Here is a 15,044-nt window from a genome sequence, read left to right on the forward strand (position 1 = left end):
AACCGTTTCTTTTAACCAGCCCCGCACATAACGCGAGGCAGTTTTTCGACACGTCTTGTCAAAGTAGAGATCGTGTCCCCTTATTACGGGATTCTCATCAATACGGGCGTGGGTAACCCAACTGCGCCATCAATTGCGGTGCTTGGGGGATAAGCGAGTTTTACCAGGCAAGTGGGGATGCTTAGTTTCGTCCGCCCATATAAAGGGATAAGGATTCACCTTTCTATCCACGCCTTCTTCCTCCCTTACCCATCCGTTTTCGCACACTCGAGCTCTTGCGCCCAAGTCCGTACTTCCCACCTCGACCTTCTCCAGTCATGTCCGGAGCGGGAGGCAAGTGGATGGACTCCTCCGTCACGGAGGGAGATATCAAGAAACTGAGGAGAGCCGAATACCTGCCCGATGACATCGCGCACTGGCTCCCAGATGAGGGGCAGCTCATCCCCACCCCCAGGCCCCATGAGAGGGTAGTATTCCTCACCCATTTCCTCCGCGGACTAGGGTTCCCTCTCCATCCCTTCGTCCGGGGGCTCATGTTTTATTACGGCCTGGATTTCCACGATCTGGCCCCGAACTTTATCCTCAACATCTCGGCATTTATCGTCATGTGCGAGGCCTTCCTCCTTATCAAGCCCCACTTCGGCTTATGGCTGAAGACCTTCAATGTCAAGCCGAAGGTGGTGGGCGGCCGCCAGGCGGAGTGCGGAGGCGCCATTGTGGGCAAGATGCCCAACATAACATAGCTCGAGGGCTCCTTTGTGGAAACCATAAAGGGGTGGCAATCGGGGTGGTTCTATATCACCGAGCCGCGCGACCCTACATGGGCAGCGGCCCCCGAGTTCCGATCTAGCTTCCCCACGCGGCTCACCTCCTGGAAAGAGAAGGGCCTGTCCTGGGGTAGTTCGAAAGAGCTGACCGGACTCCAAACATGTATTCAAAACATGGTGGACAAGAAGCTCAAGCTTGTCAACATAGTCCAAGTTATGCTCATCCGCCGGATACTCCCGTGCCAACAACGAGAGTTCAACTTGTGGGAGTTCAATCCGGCGCAGCACCGAACTCTGACCAGGCTCTTCGACACGACTCACGAAGACGCATGGAGGGCGCTGTTCAAAAGTGACGAGGTCCCTCCCCCTATTACTGAGGATTGCGGATTCAGCGCGAAGCGCCAAGCCAGTGCGGTAAGCTGTTTTACCTTTCACAGGATAATTATTTTTTTATATAGATTGACACCATGCGGGATCTAAACTCTCGTACCTTTGACATGACTGGCAGAAGATGGCCGGATAGATCGACTGTCCGGCTCCTTTGCCCGAAGGCCTCGCAGACGCTCTTCTGGCGAAGATGCTGACTTCGGCCCCTTATAAGGTGCCAGAGAAGACCAAGAAGGCCAAGGAAACCCGAAAGAGTTCACGGGGCCAGGCGTCGTCGGACTCACTGTCTGATGACTCTACGGCGCTCTCTTCCCCCGAAGACGAGGAGGAGGAAGAAGAAGATGCTCCCCCATCGACTGGGGGAGACAAGAAAAGGAAGGCCGCCCCAACCGGGGAGGCCGGAGGGTCCAAGAAGGGAAGGACTCTCCTTCCAGACAGATCCACCGCCGTCGATGAAGGCGAAGGCGAGTGGTTGCCAAGGGTCAATCCCCCGGGGAGATCGTAAGTATTCGGATACCAGAGTAACTCCTAGGATTCCTTTGTCGCACTGCTTTCCCTAACGCCGAACGCAATTATGCAGGCCGCCACGAGCCAGTATCGATGTATCATCGGACGGCTCCTTGGGCTTGTCGGACATGGATAGCGATCCAGTCCCGACTGCCACCTGTTGGGGAACGTAGCAGAAATTCAAAATTTTCCTACGTGTCACCAAGATCTATCTATGGAGAGACCAGCAACAAGTAGAAAGAGAGTGCATCTACATACCCTTGTAGATCGCTAAGCGGAAGCGTTCAAGTGAACGGGGTTGATGGAGTCGTACTCGTCGTGATTCAAATCACCGATGATCCTAGTGCCGAACGGACGGCACCTCCGCGTTCAACACACGTACAGCCCGGTGACGTCTCCCACGCCTTGATCCAGCAAGGAGAGAGGGAGAGGTTGAGGAAGACACCATCCAACAGAAGCACAACGGCGTGGTGGTGGTGGAGGAGCGTGGCAGTCCAGCAGGGCTTCGCCAAGCACCATGGGAGAGGAGGAGTAGGAAGAGAGGTAGGGCTGTGCCAGAACTTCGTGTATAGCTCCCATGCGCCTCCCCACTATATATAGGGGTGGAGGGGCTGGTTTCTTGCCCTCCAAGTCCATTGGGGCGTTGGCCAAGGTGGGAGGAAAGAAATCTCATTATTTCCTTCCCCACCGATTGTTATCCCCCTTTTTTAGGGATCTTGATCTTATCCCTTCGGGATATGATCTTATTCCTTCTAAGGGGGGATCTTGGTGTGCCTTGACCAGGGGTGTGGGGCCTTGCCCCCACTACCCACGTCCATGTGGGTCCCCCCATGCAGGTGGGCCCACTCCGGAACCTTCTAGAACCTTCCCGGTACAATACCGAAAAATCCCAAACATTTTCCGGTGGCCAAAATAGGACTTCCCATATATAAATCTTTACCTCCGGACCATTCCGGAACTCCTCGTGACGTCCGGGATCTCATCCGGGACTCCGAACAACATTCGGTAACCACATACAAACTTCCTTTATAACCCTAGCGTCATCGAACCTTAAGTGTGTAGACCCTACGGGTTCGGGAGACATGTAGACATGACCGAGACGTTCTCCGGTCAATAACCAACAGCGGGATCTGGATACCCATGATGGCTCCCACATGTTCCACGATGATCTCATCGGATGAACCACGATGTCAAGGACTTAATCAATCCCGTATTCAATTCCCTTTGTCTATCGGTATGTTACTTGCCCGAGATTTGATCGTCGGTATCCAATACCTTGTTCAATCTCATTACCGGCAAGTCACTTTACTCGTTCCGTAACACATCATCCCATGATCAACTCCTTGGTCACATTGCGCATATGATGATGTCCTACCGAGTGGGCCCAGAGATACCTCTCCGTTTACACGGAGTGACAAATCCCAGTCTCGATCCGCATAAAACAATAGATACTTTCGGAGATACCTGTAGTGCACCTTTATAGTCACCCAGTTACGTTGTGACGTTTGATACAACCAAAGCACTCCTACGGTATCCAGGAGTTACACGCTCTCATGGTCGAAGGAAGAGATACTTGACATTGGCAAAGCTCTAGCAAATGAACTACACGATCTTTTGTGCTAGTCTTAGGATTGGGTCTTGTCCATCACATCATTCTCCTAATGATGTGATCCCGTTATCAACGACATCCAATGTCCATAGCCAGGAAACCATGACTATCTGTTGATCACAATGAGCTAGTCAACTAGAGGCTCACTAGGGACATATTGTGGTCTATGTATTCACACGTGTATTACGATTTCCGGATAATACAGTTATAGCATGAATAAAAGACAATTATCATGAACAAGGAAATATAATAATAATACTTTTATTATTGCCTCTAGGGCATATTTCCAACAAACACTTCTTGAAATTTTGTAAGGGATCATCTTATTTACTACCGTCGTCCTAAGTAAACAAGATGCATAATCATAATAAACATCACATGCAATCAAATAGTGACATGATATGGCCAATATCATTTTGCTCCTTTTGATCTTCATCTTCGGGGCTCCATGATCATCATCGTCACCGGCATGACACCATGATCTCCATCATCATGATCTCCATCATCGTGTCTTCATGAAGTTGTCACGCCAACGACTACTTCTACTTCTATGGCTAACGCGTTTAGCAATAAAGTAAAGTAAGTTACATGGCGTTCTTCAATGACACGCAGGTCATACAATAAATTAAGACAACTCCTATGGCTCCTGCCGGTTGTCATACTCATCGACATGCAAGTCGTGAATCCTATTACAAGAACATGATCAATCTCATACATCACATATATCATTCATCACATCCTTTTGGCCATATCACATCACATAGCATACCCTGCAAAAACAAGTTAGACGTCCTCTAATTGTTGTTTGCATGTTTTATGTGGCTGCTATGGGTTTCTAGCAAGAACGTTTCTTACCTACGCAAAACCACAACGTGATATGCCAATTGCTATTTACCCTTCATAAGGACCCTTTTCATCGAATCCGTTCCGACTAAAGTGGGAGAGACTGGCACCCGCTAGCCACCTTATGCACCAAGTGCATGTCAATCGGTGGAACCTGTCTCACGTAAGAGTACGTGTAAGGTCGGTCCAGGCCGCTTCATCCCACAATACCGTCGAAACAAGATTGGACTAGTAACGGTAAGCATATTGAACAACATCAACGCCCACAACTACTTTGTGTTCTACTCGTGCAAAGAATCTACGCAATAGACCTAGCTCATGATGCCACTGTTGGGGAACGTAGCAGAAATTCAAAATTTTCCTACGTGTCACCAAGATCTATCTATGGAGAAACCAGCAACGAGGGGAAGGAGAGTGCATCTACATACCCTTGTAGATCGCTAAGCGGAAGCGTTCAAGAGAACGGGGTTGAAGGAGTCGTACTCGTCGTGATCCAAATCACCGGAGATCCTAGTGCCGAACGGACGGCACCTCCGCGTTCAACACACGTACAGTCCGGTGACGTCTCCCACGCCTTGATCAAGCAAGGAGAGAGGGAGAGGTTGGGGAAGACTCCGTCCAGCAGCAGCACGACGGCGTGGTGGTGGTGGAGGAGCGTGGCAATCCTGCAGGGCTTCGCCAAGCACCACGGGAGAGGAGAACTTGTGAGAGGGGGAGGGCTGCGCCAGAACTTCGTGTATAGCTCCCATGCGCCTCCCCACTATATATAGGGGTGGAGGGGCTGGTTTCTTGCCCTCCAAGTCCATTGGGGCGTTGGCCAAGGTGGGAGGAAAGAAATCTCATTATTTCCTTCCCCACCGATTGTTATCCCCCCTTTTTAGGGATCTTGATCTTATCCCTTCGGGATATGATCTTATTCCTTCTAAGGGGGGATCTTGGTGCGCCTTGACCAGGGGTGTGGGGCCTTTCCCCCACTACCCACGTCCATGTGGGTCCCCCCATGCAGGTGGGCCCCACTCCGGAACCTTCTAGAACCTTCCCGGTACAATACCGAAAAATCCCGAACATTTTCCGGTGGCCAAAATAGGACTTCCCATATATAAATCTTTACCTCCGGACCATTCCGGAACTCCTCGTGACGTCCGGGATCTCATCCGGGACTCCGAACAACATTCGGTAACCACATACAAACTTACTTTATAACCCTAGCGTCATCGAACCTTAAGTGTGTAGACCCTACGGGTTCGGGAGACATGTAGACATGACCGAGACGTTCTCCGGTCAATAACCAACAGCGGGATCTGGATACCCATGATGGCTCCCACATGTTCCACGATGATCTCATCGGATGAACCACGATGTCAAGGACTTAATCAATCCCGTATTCAATTCCCTTTGTCTATCGGTATGTTACTTGCCCGAGATTCGATCATCGGTATCCAATACCTTGTTCAATCTTGTTACCGGCAAGTCACTTTACTCGTTCCGTAACACATCATCCCGTGATCAACTCCTTGGTCACATTGCGCATATGATGATGTCCTACCGAGTGGGCCCAGAGATACCTCTTCGTTTACACGGAGTGACAAATCCCAGTCTCGATCCGCATAAAACAATAGATACTTTCGGAGATACCTGTAGTGCACCTTTATAGTCACCCAGTTACGTTGTGACGTTTGATACACCCAAAGCACTCCTACGGTATCCAGGAGTTACACGCTCTCATGGTCGAAGGAAGAGATACTTGACATTGGCAAAGCTCTAGCAAATGAACTACACGATCTTTTGTGCTAGTCTTAGGATTGGGTCTTGTCCATCACATCATTCTCCTAATGATGTGATCCCGTTATCAACGACATCCAATGTCCATAGCCAGGAAACCATGACTATCTGTTGATCACAACGAGCTAGTCAACTAGAGGCTCACTGGGGACATATTGTGGTCTATGTATTCACACGTGTATTACGATTTCCGGATAATACAGTTATAGCATGAATAAAAGACAATTATCATGAACAAGGAAATATAATAATAATACTTTTATTATTGCCTCTAGGGCATATTTCCAACAGTCTCCCACTTGCACTAGAGTCAATAATCTAGTTCACATCGCCATGTGATTAACACTCACAGGTCACATCGCCATGTGACTAATACCCAAGAGTTTACTAGAGTCAGTAGTCTAGTTCACATCACTATGTGATTAACACTCAATGAGTTTTATGTTTGATCATGTTGCTTGTGAGAGAGGTTTTAGTCAACGGGTCTGAACCTTTCAGATCCGTGTGTGCTTTACAAATCTCTATGTCATCTCCTAGATGCAGCTACCACGCTCTATTTGGAGCTATTCCAAACAACTGTTCTACTTGGAGCTATTCTAAATTATTGTTCCATTATATGTATCCTGTCTCTCTACTCAGAGCTATCCGGATAGGTGTCAAGCTTGCATCGTCGTAACCTTTACGACGAACTCTTTTACCACCTCCATAATCGAGAAAATTCCTTAGTCCACTAGTTACTAAGGATAACTTTGACCGCTGTCCTGTGAGCCATTCTTGGATCACTCTTGTACCCCTTGACTGACTCATGGCAAGGCACACTTCAGGTGCGGTACACAGCATAGCATACTGAAGAGCCTACGTCTTAAGCATAGGGGACGACCTTCGTCCTTTCTCTCTATTCTGCCGTGGTCGAGCTTTAAGTCTTAACTTCGTACCTTACAACTGAGGCAAGAACTCCTTCTTTGACTGGTCCATCTTGAACACCTTCAAGATCATGTCAAGGTATGTGCTCATTTGAAAGTATTATTAAGCATTTTGATCTATCCTTATAGATCTTGATGCTCAATGTTCAAGTAGCTTAATCCAGGGTTTCCATTGAAAAACACTTTCAAAATAACCCTATATGCTTTCCAGAAATTCTACGTCATTTCTAATCAACAATATGTCAACAACATATACTCATCAGAAATTCTATAGTGCTCCCACTCACTTCTTTGGAAATACAAGTTTCTCATAAACTTTGTACAAACCCAAAATTTTTGATCATCATCAAAGCATACATTCCAACTCTGAGATGCTCACTCCAGTCCTTAGAAGGATTGCTGGAGCTTTGCATACTTATTAGCATCTTTCGGGATTGACAAAACCTTCCGGTTGTACCACATACAACCTTTCCTCATTAAAATCGTCGAGGAAACAATGTTTTGACATCCTATCTGCAAGATTTCATAAATAATGCAGTAATCGCTAATATAATTCCAACAGACTCTTAGCATCGCTACGAGTGAGAAAATCTCATTGTAGTCAACTCCTTGAACTTGTCGGAAAACATCTTAACGACAAGTCGAGCTTTCTTAATGGTGACATTTACCATCATTGTCCGTCTTCCTTTTGAAATCCATCTGTACTCATTAGCCTTACGACCATCGAGCCGTTCTGCCAAAGTCTACACTTTGTTTTCATACATGGATCCTCTCTCGGATTTTATGGCCTCAAGCCATTTATCGGAATCCGGGCCCACCATCGCTTCTCCATAGCTCGTAGGTTCATTGTTGTCTAGCAACATGACCTTCAAGACAGGATTACGTACCACTCTGAAGTAGTATGCATCCTTGTCATCCTACGAGGTTTGGGAGTGACTTGATCCGAAGTTTCATGATCAATATCATAAGCTTCCACTTCAATTGGTGTAGGTGCCACAGGAACAACTCCCTGTGCCCTGTCACACACTAGTTGAAGAGACGGTTCAATAACCTCATCAAGTCTCCACCATCCTCCCACTCAATTCTTTCGAGAGAAACTTTTCCTCGAGAAAGGACCCGATTCTAGAAACAATCCATATTGCTTTCGGATCTGAATTAGGAGGTATACCCAACTGTTTTGGGTTTCCTATGAAGATGCATTTTATCCGCTTTGGGTTCGAGCTTATCAACCTGAAACTTCTTCATATAAGCGTCGCAGCCCCAAACTTTTAAGAAACGACAACTTAGGTTTCTCTAAACCATAATTCATACGGTGTCATCTCATCGGAATTACGTGGTGCCCTATTTAAAGTGAATGTGGTTGTCTCTAATGCCTAACCCATGAACGATAGTGGTAATTCGATAAGAGACATCATGGTACGCACCATATCCAATAGGGTGCAACTATGATGTTCGGACACACCATCACATTATGGTGTTCCAGGCGGTATTAATTGCGAAACAATTTCCACAATGTCTTAATTGTGTGCCAAAACTCGTAACTCAGATATTCATCTCTATGATCATATCATAGACATTTTATCCTCTTGTCACAATGATCTGCTACTTCACTCTGAAATTACTTGAACCATTCAATAATTCAGACTTGTGTTTCATCAAGTAAATATACTCAACATTTACTCGAATCATCTGTGAAGTAAGAACATAATGATATTCACTGCATGCCTCAGCACTCATTCGACTGCACACATCAAAATGTGTTACTTCCAACAGGTTGCTATCTTGTTCCATCTTACTGAAAATGAGGCTTTTCAGTCATCTTGCCCATGTGGTATGATTTGCATATCTCAAGTGATTCAAAATCAAGTGAGTCCGAACGATCCATTTGCATGGAGTTTCTTCATGCATATACACCAATAGACATGGTTTGCATGTCTCAAACTTTTCAAAAACGAGTGAGTCCAAAGATCCATCAACATGGAGCTTCTTCATGCGTTTTATACCATTATGACTTACATGGCAGTGCCACAAGTAAGTGGTACTATCATTACTATCTTATATCTTTTGGCATGAAAATGTGTATCACTACGACCGAGATTCAATAATCCATTCCTTTAGGTGCAAGACCATTGAAGGTATTATTCAAAAATAGAGTAACCATTATTCTCCTTAAATGAATAACCGTATTGCGATAGACATAATCCAATCATGTCTATGCTCAACGCAAACACCAATCTCGGTGGTAGAGGGAGCGTGCGATGCTTGATCATATCAACCTTGGAAACACTTCCAACATATATCGTCAGCTCACCTTTAGCTAGTCTCCGTTTATTCCGTAGCTTTTATTTCGAGTTACTAACACTTAGCAACCGAACCGGTATCCAATACCCTGGTGCTACTAGGAGTACTAGTAAAGTACACATTAACATAATGTATATCCAATATACTTCTATCGACCTTGCCAGCCTTCTCATCTACCAAGTATCTAGGGTAATGCTGCTCCAGTGGTTGTTCCCCTTATTACAGAAGCACTTAGTCTCGGGTTTGGGTTCAACCTTGGGTTTGTTCACTAGAGCAGCAGCTGAATTGCCGTTTCATGAAGTATCCCTTTGTTCCCTTGCCCTTCTTGAAACTAGTGGTTTCACCAACCATCAACAATTGATGCTCCTTCTTGATTTCTACTTTCGCGGTGTCAAACATCATGAATATTTCAAGGATCATCATATCTATCCCTGATATGTTATAGTTAATCACGAAGCTCTAGCAGCTTGGTGGCAATGACTTTGGGGAAACATCAATATCTCATCTGGAGGATCAACTCCCACTCGATTCAAGTGATTGTTGTGCTCAGACAATCTGAGCACAAGCTCAACGATTGAGCTTTTCTCCCTTAGTTTGCAGGCTAAGAAAATCGTCGGAGGTCTTATACCTCTTGACGTGGGCACGAGCCTGAAATCCCAATTTCAGCCCTCGAAACATCTCATATGTTCCGCGACGTTTCGAAAACGTCTTTGGTGCCTCTACTTAAACCATTTAATTTAACTATCACGTAGTTATCAAAACGTGTATGTCCGATGTTCGCAACATCGACAAACGACGTTGGGGTTCAGCACACTGAGCGGTGCATTAAGGACATAAGCTTTCTACTGATCGCATAATCGCTACTATCAACTTTCAACTATATTTTCTCTAGGAACATATCTAAACAGTGGAACTAAAGCGCGAGCTTACGACATAATTTGCAAAAGCTCTTTTGACTATGTTTAGGATAATTAAGTTCATCTTATGAACTCCCACTTAGATAGACATCCCTCTGGTCATCTAAGTGATCACATGATCCGAGTCAACTAGGCCGTGTCCGATCATCACGTGAGACGGACTAGTCATCATCGGTGAACATCTTCATGTTGATCGTATCTACCATACGACTCATGCTCGACCTTTCGGTCTCCGTGTTCCGAGGCCATGTCTGCACATGCTAGGCTCGTCAAGTTAACCCTAAGTGTTTTCGCTGTGTAAAACTGTCTTACACCCGTTGTATGTGAACGTAAGAATCCATCACACCCGATCATCATGTGGTGCTTAGAAGCGACGAACTGTAGCAACGGTGCACAGTTAGGGGAGAACACTTCTTGAAATTTTGTAAGGGATCATCTTATTTACTACCGTCGTCCTAAGCAAACAAGATGCATAAACATGATAAACATCACATGCAATCAAATAGTGACATGATATGGCCAATATCATTTTGCTCCTTTTGATCTTCATCTTCGGGGCTCCATGATCATCATCATCACCGGCACGACACCATGATCTCCATCATCATGATCTCCATCATCGTGTCTTCATGAAGTTGTCACGCCAACGGCTACTTCTACTTCTATGACTAACGCGTTTAGCAATAAAGTAAAGTAGTTTACATGGCGTTCTTCAATGACATGCAGGTCATACAATAAATAAAGACAACTCCTATGGCTCCTGCCGGTTGTCATACTCATCGACATGCAAGTCGTGAATCCTATTACAAGAACATGATCAATCTCATACATCACATATCATTCATCACATTCTTCTTGGCCATATCACATCACATAGCATACCCTGCAAAAACAAGTTAGACATCCTCTAATTGTTGTTGCATGTTTTACGTGGCTGCTATGGGTTTCTAGCAAGAACGTTTCTTACCTACGCAAGACCACAACGTGATATGCCAATTGCTATTTACCCTTCATAAGGACCCTTTTCATCGAATCCGTTCCGACTAAAGTGGGAGAGTCTGGCACCCGCTAGCCACCTTATGCACCAAGTGCATGTCAATCGGTGGAACCTGTCTCACGTAAGAGTACGTGTAAGGTCGGTCCGGGCCGCTTCATCCCACAATACCGTCGAAACAAGATTGGAGTAGTAACGGTAAGCATATTGAACAACATCAACGCCCACAACTACTTTGTGTTCTACTCGTGCAAAGAATCTACGCAATAGACCTAGCTCTGATACCACTGTTGGGGAACGTAGCAGAAATTCAAAATTTTCCTACGTGTCACCAAGATCTATCTATGGAGAGACCAGCAACAAGTAGAAAGAGAGTGCATCTACATACCCTTGTAGATCGCTAAGCGGAAGCATTCAAGTGAACGGGGTTGATGGAGTCGTACTCGTCGTGATTCAAATCACCGATGATCCTAGTGCCGAACGGACGGCACCTCCGCGTTCAACACACGTACAGCCCGGTGACGTCTCCCATGCCTTGATCCAGCAAGGAGAGAGGGAGAGGTTGAGGAAGACTCCATCCAACAGCAGCACAACGGCGTGGTGGTGGTGGAGGAGCGTGGCAATCCAGCAGGGCTTCGCCAAGCACCATGGGAGAGGAGGAGTAGGAAGAGAGGTAGGGCTGTGCCAGAACTTCGTGTATAGCTCCCATGCGCCTCCCCACTATATATAGGGGTGGAGGGGCTGGTTTCTTGCCCTCCAAGTCCATTGGGGCGTTGGCCAAGGTGGGAGGAAAGAAATCTCATTATTTCCTTCCCCACCGATTGTTATCCCCCTTTTTTAGGGATCTTGATCTTATCCCTTCGGGATATGATCATATTCCTTCTAAGGGGGGATCTTGGTGTGCCTTGACCAGGGGTGTGGGGCCTTACCCCCACTACCCACGTCCATGTGGGTCCCCCCATGCAGGTGGGCCCCACTCCGGAACCTTCTAGAACCTTCCCGGTACAATACCGAAAAATCCCGAACATTTTCCGGTGGCCAAAATAGGACTTCCCATATATAAATCTTTACCTCCGGACCATTCCGGAACTCCTCGTGACGTCCGGGATCTCATCCGGGACTCCGAACAACATCCGGTAACCACATACAAACTTCCTTTATAACCCTAGCGTCATCGAACCTTAAGTGTGTAGACCCTACGGGTTCGGGAGACATGTAGACATGACCGAGACGTTCTCCGGTCAATAACCAACAGCGGGATCTGGATACCCATGATGGCTCCCACATGTTCCACGATGATCTCATCGGATGAACCACGATGTCAAGGACTTAATCAATCCCGTATTCAATTCCCTTTGTCTATCGGTATGTTACTTGCCCGAGATTCGATCGTCGGCATCCAATACCTTGTTCAATCTCGTTACCGGCAAGTCACTTTACTCGTTCCGTAACACATCATCCCGTGATCAACTCCTTGGTCACATTGCGCATATGATGATGTCCTACCGAGTGGGCCCAGAGATACCTCTCCGTTTACACGGAGTGACAAATCCCAGTCTCGATCCGCATAAAACAATAGATACTTTCGGAGATACCTGTAGTGCACCTTTATATTCACCCAGTTACGTTGTGACGTTTGATACACCCAAAGCACTCCTACGGTATCCAGGAGTTACACGCTCTCATGGTCGAAGGAAGAGATACTTGACATTGGCAAAGCTCTAGCAAATGAACTACACGATCTTTTGTGCTAGTCTTAGGATTGGGTCTTGTCCATCACATCATTCTCCTAATGATGTGATCCCGTTATCAACGACATCCAATGTCCATAGCCAGGAAACCATGACTATCTGTTGATCACAATGAGCTAGTCAACTAGAGGCTCACTAGGGACATATTGTGGTCTATGTATTCACACGTGTATTACGATTTCCGGATAATACAGTTATAGCATGAATAAAAGACAATTATCATGAACAAGGAAATATAATAATAATACTTTTATTATTGCCTCTAGGGCATATTTCCAACAAACACTTCTTGAAATTTTGTAAGGGATCATCTTATTTACTACCGTCGTCCTAAGTAAACAAGATGCATAATCATAATAAACATCACATGCAATCAAATAGTGACATGATATGGCCAATATCATTTTGCTCCTTTTGATCTTCATCTTCGGGGCTCCATGATCATCATCGTCACCGGCATGACACCATGATCTCCATCATCATGATCTCCATCATCGTGTCTTCATGAAGTTGTCACGCCAACGACTACTTCTACTTCTATGGCTAACGCGTTTAGCAATAAAGTAAAGTAAGTTACATGGCGTTCTTCAATGACACGCAGGTCATACAATAAATTAAGACAACTCCTATGGCTCCTGCCGGTTGTCATACTCATCGACATGCAAGTCGTGAATCCTATTACAAGAACATGATCAATCTCATACATCACATATATCATTCATCACATCCTTTTGGCCATATCACATCACATAGCATACCCTGCAAAAACAAGTTAGACGTCCTCTAATTGTTGTTTGCATGTTTTATGTGGCTGCTATGGGTTTCTAGCAAGAACGTTTCTTACCTACGCAAAACCACAACGTGATATGCCAATTGCTATTTACCCTTCATAAGGACCCTTTTCATCGAATCCGTTCCGACTAAAGTGGGAGAGACTGGCACCCGCTAGCCACCTTATGCACCAAGTGCATGTCAATCGGTGGAACCTGTCTCACGTAAGAGTACGTGTAAGGTCGGTCCAGGCCGCTTCATCCCACAATACCGTCGAAACAAGATTGGACTAGTAACGGTAAGCATATTGAACAACATCAACGCCCACAACTACTTTGTGTTCTACTCGTGCAAAGAATCTACGCAATAGACCTAGCTCATGATGCCACTGTTGGGGAACGTAGCAGAAATTCAAAATTTTCCTACGTGTCACCAAGATCTATCTATGGAGAAACCAGCAACGAGGGGAAGGAGAGTGCATCTACATACCCTTGTAGATCGCTAAGCGGAAGCGTTCAAGAGAACGGGGTTGAAGGAGTCGTACTCGTCGTGATCCAAATCACCGGAGATCCTAGTGCCGAACGGACGGCACCTCCGCGTTCAACACACGTACAGTCCGGTGACGTCTCCCACGCCTTGATCAAGCAAGGAGAGAGGGAGAGGTTGGGGAAGACTCCGTCCAGCAGCAGCACGACGGCGTGGTGGTGGTGGAGGAGCGTGGCAATCCTGCAGGGCTTCGCCAAGCACCACGGGAGAGGAGAACTTGTGAGAGGGGGAGGGCTGCGCCAGAACTTCGTGTATAGCTCCCATGCGCCTCCCCACTATATATAGGGGTGGAGGGGCTGGTTTCTTGCCCTCCAAGTCCATTGGGGCGTTGGCCAAGGTGGGAGGAAAGAAATCTCATTATTTCCTTCCCCACCGATTGTTATCCCCCCTTTTTAGGGATCTTGATCTTATCCCTTCGGGATATGATCTTATTCCTTCTAAGGGGGGATCTTGGTGCGCCTTGACCAGGGGTGTGGGGCCTTTCCCCCACTACCCACGTCCATGTGGGTCCCCCCATGCAGGTGGGCCCCACTCCGGAACCTTCTAGAACCTTCCCGGTACAATACCGAAAAATCCCGAACATTTTCCGGTGGCCAAAATAGGACTTCCCATATATAAATCTTTACCTCCGGACCATTCCGGAACTCCTCGTGACGTCCGGGATCTCATCCGGGACTCCGAACAACATTCGGTAACCACATACAAACTTCCTTTATAACCCTAGAGTCATCGAACCTTAAGTGTGTAGACCCTACGGGTTCGGGAGACATGTAGACATGACCGAGACGTTCTCCGGTCAATAACCAACAGCGGGATCTGGATACCCATGATGGCTCCCACATGTTCCACGATGATCTCATCGGATGAACCACGATGTCAAGAACTTAATCAATCCCGTATTCAATTCCCTTTGTCTATCGGTATGTTACTTGCCCGAGATTCGATC

Source organism: Triticum aestivum, chromosome 2A (genome assembly GCF_018294505.1).
Source record: "Triticum aestivum cultivar Chinese Spring chromosome 2A, IWGSC CS RefSeq v2.1, whole genome shotgun sequence".
Lineage (NCBI taxonomy): Eukaryota > Viridiplantae > Streptophyta > Magnoliopsida > Poales > Poaceae > Triticum > Triticum aestivum.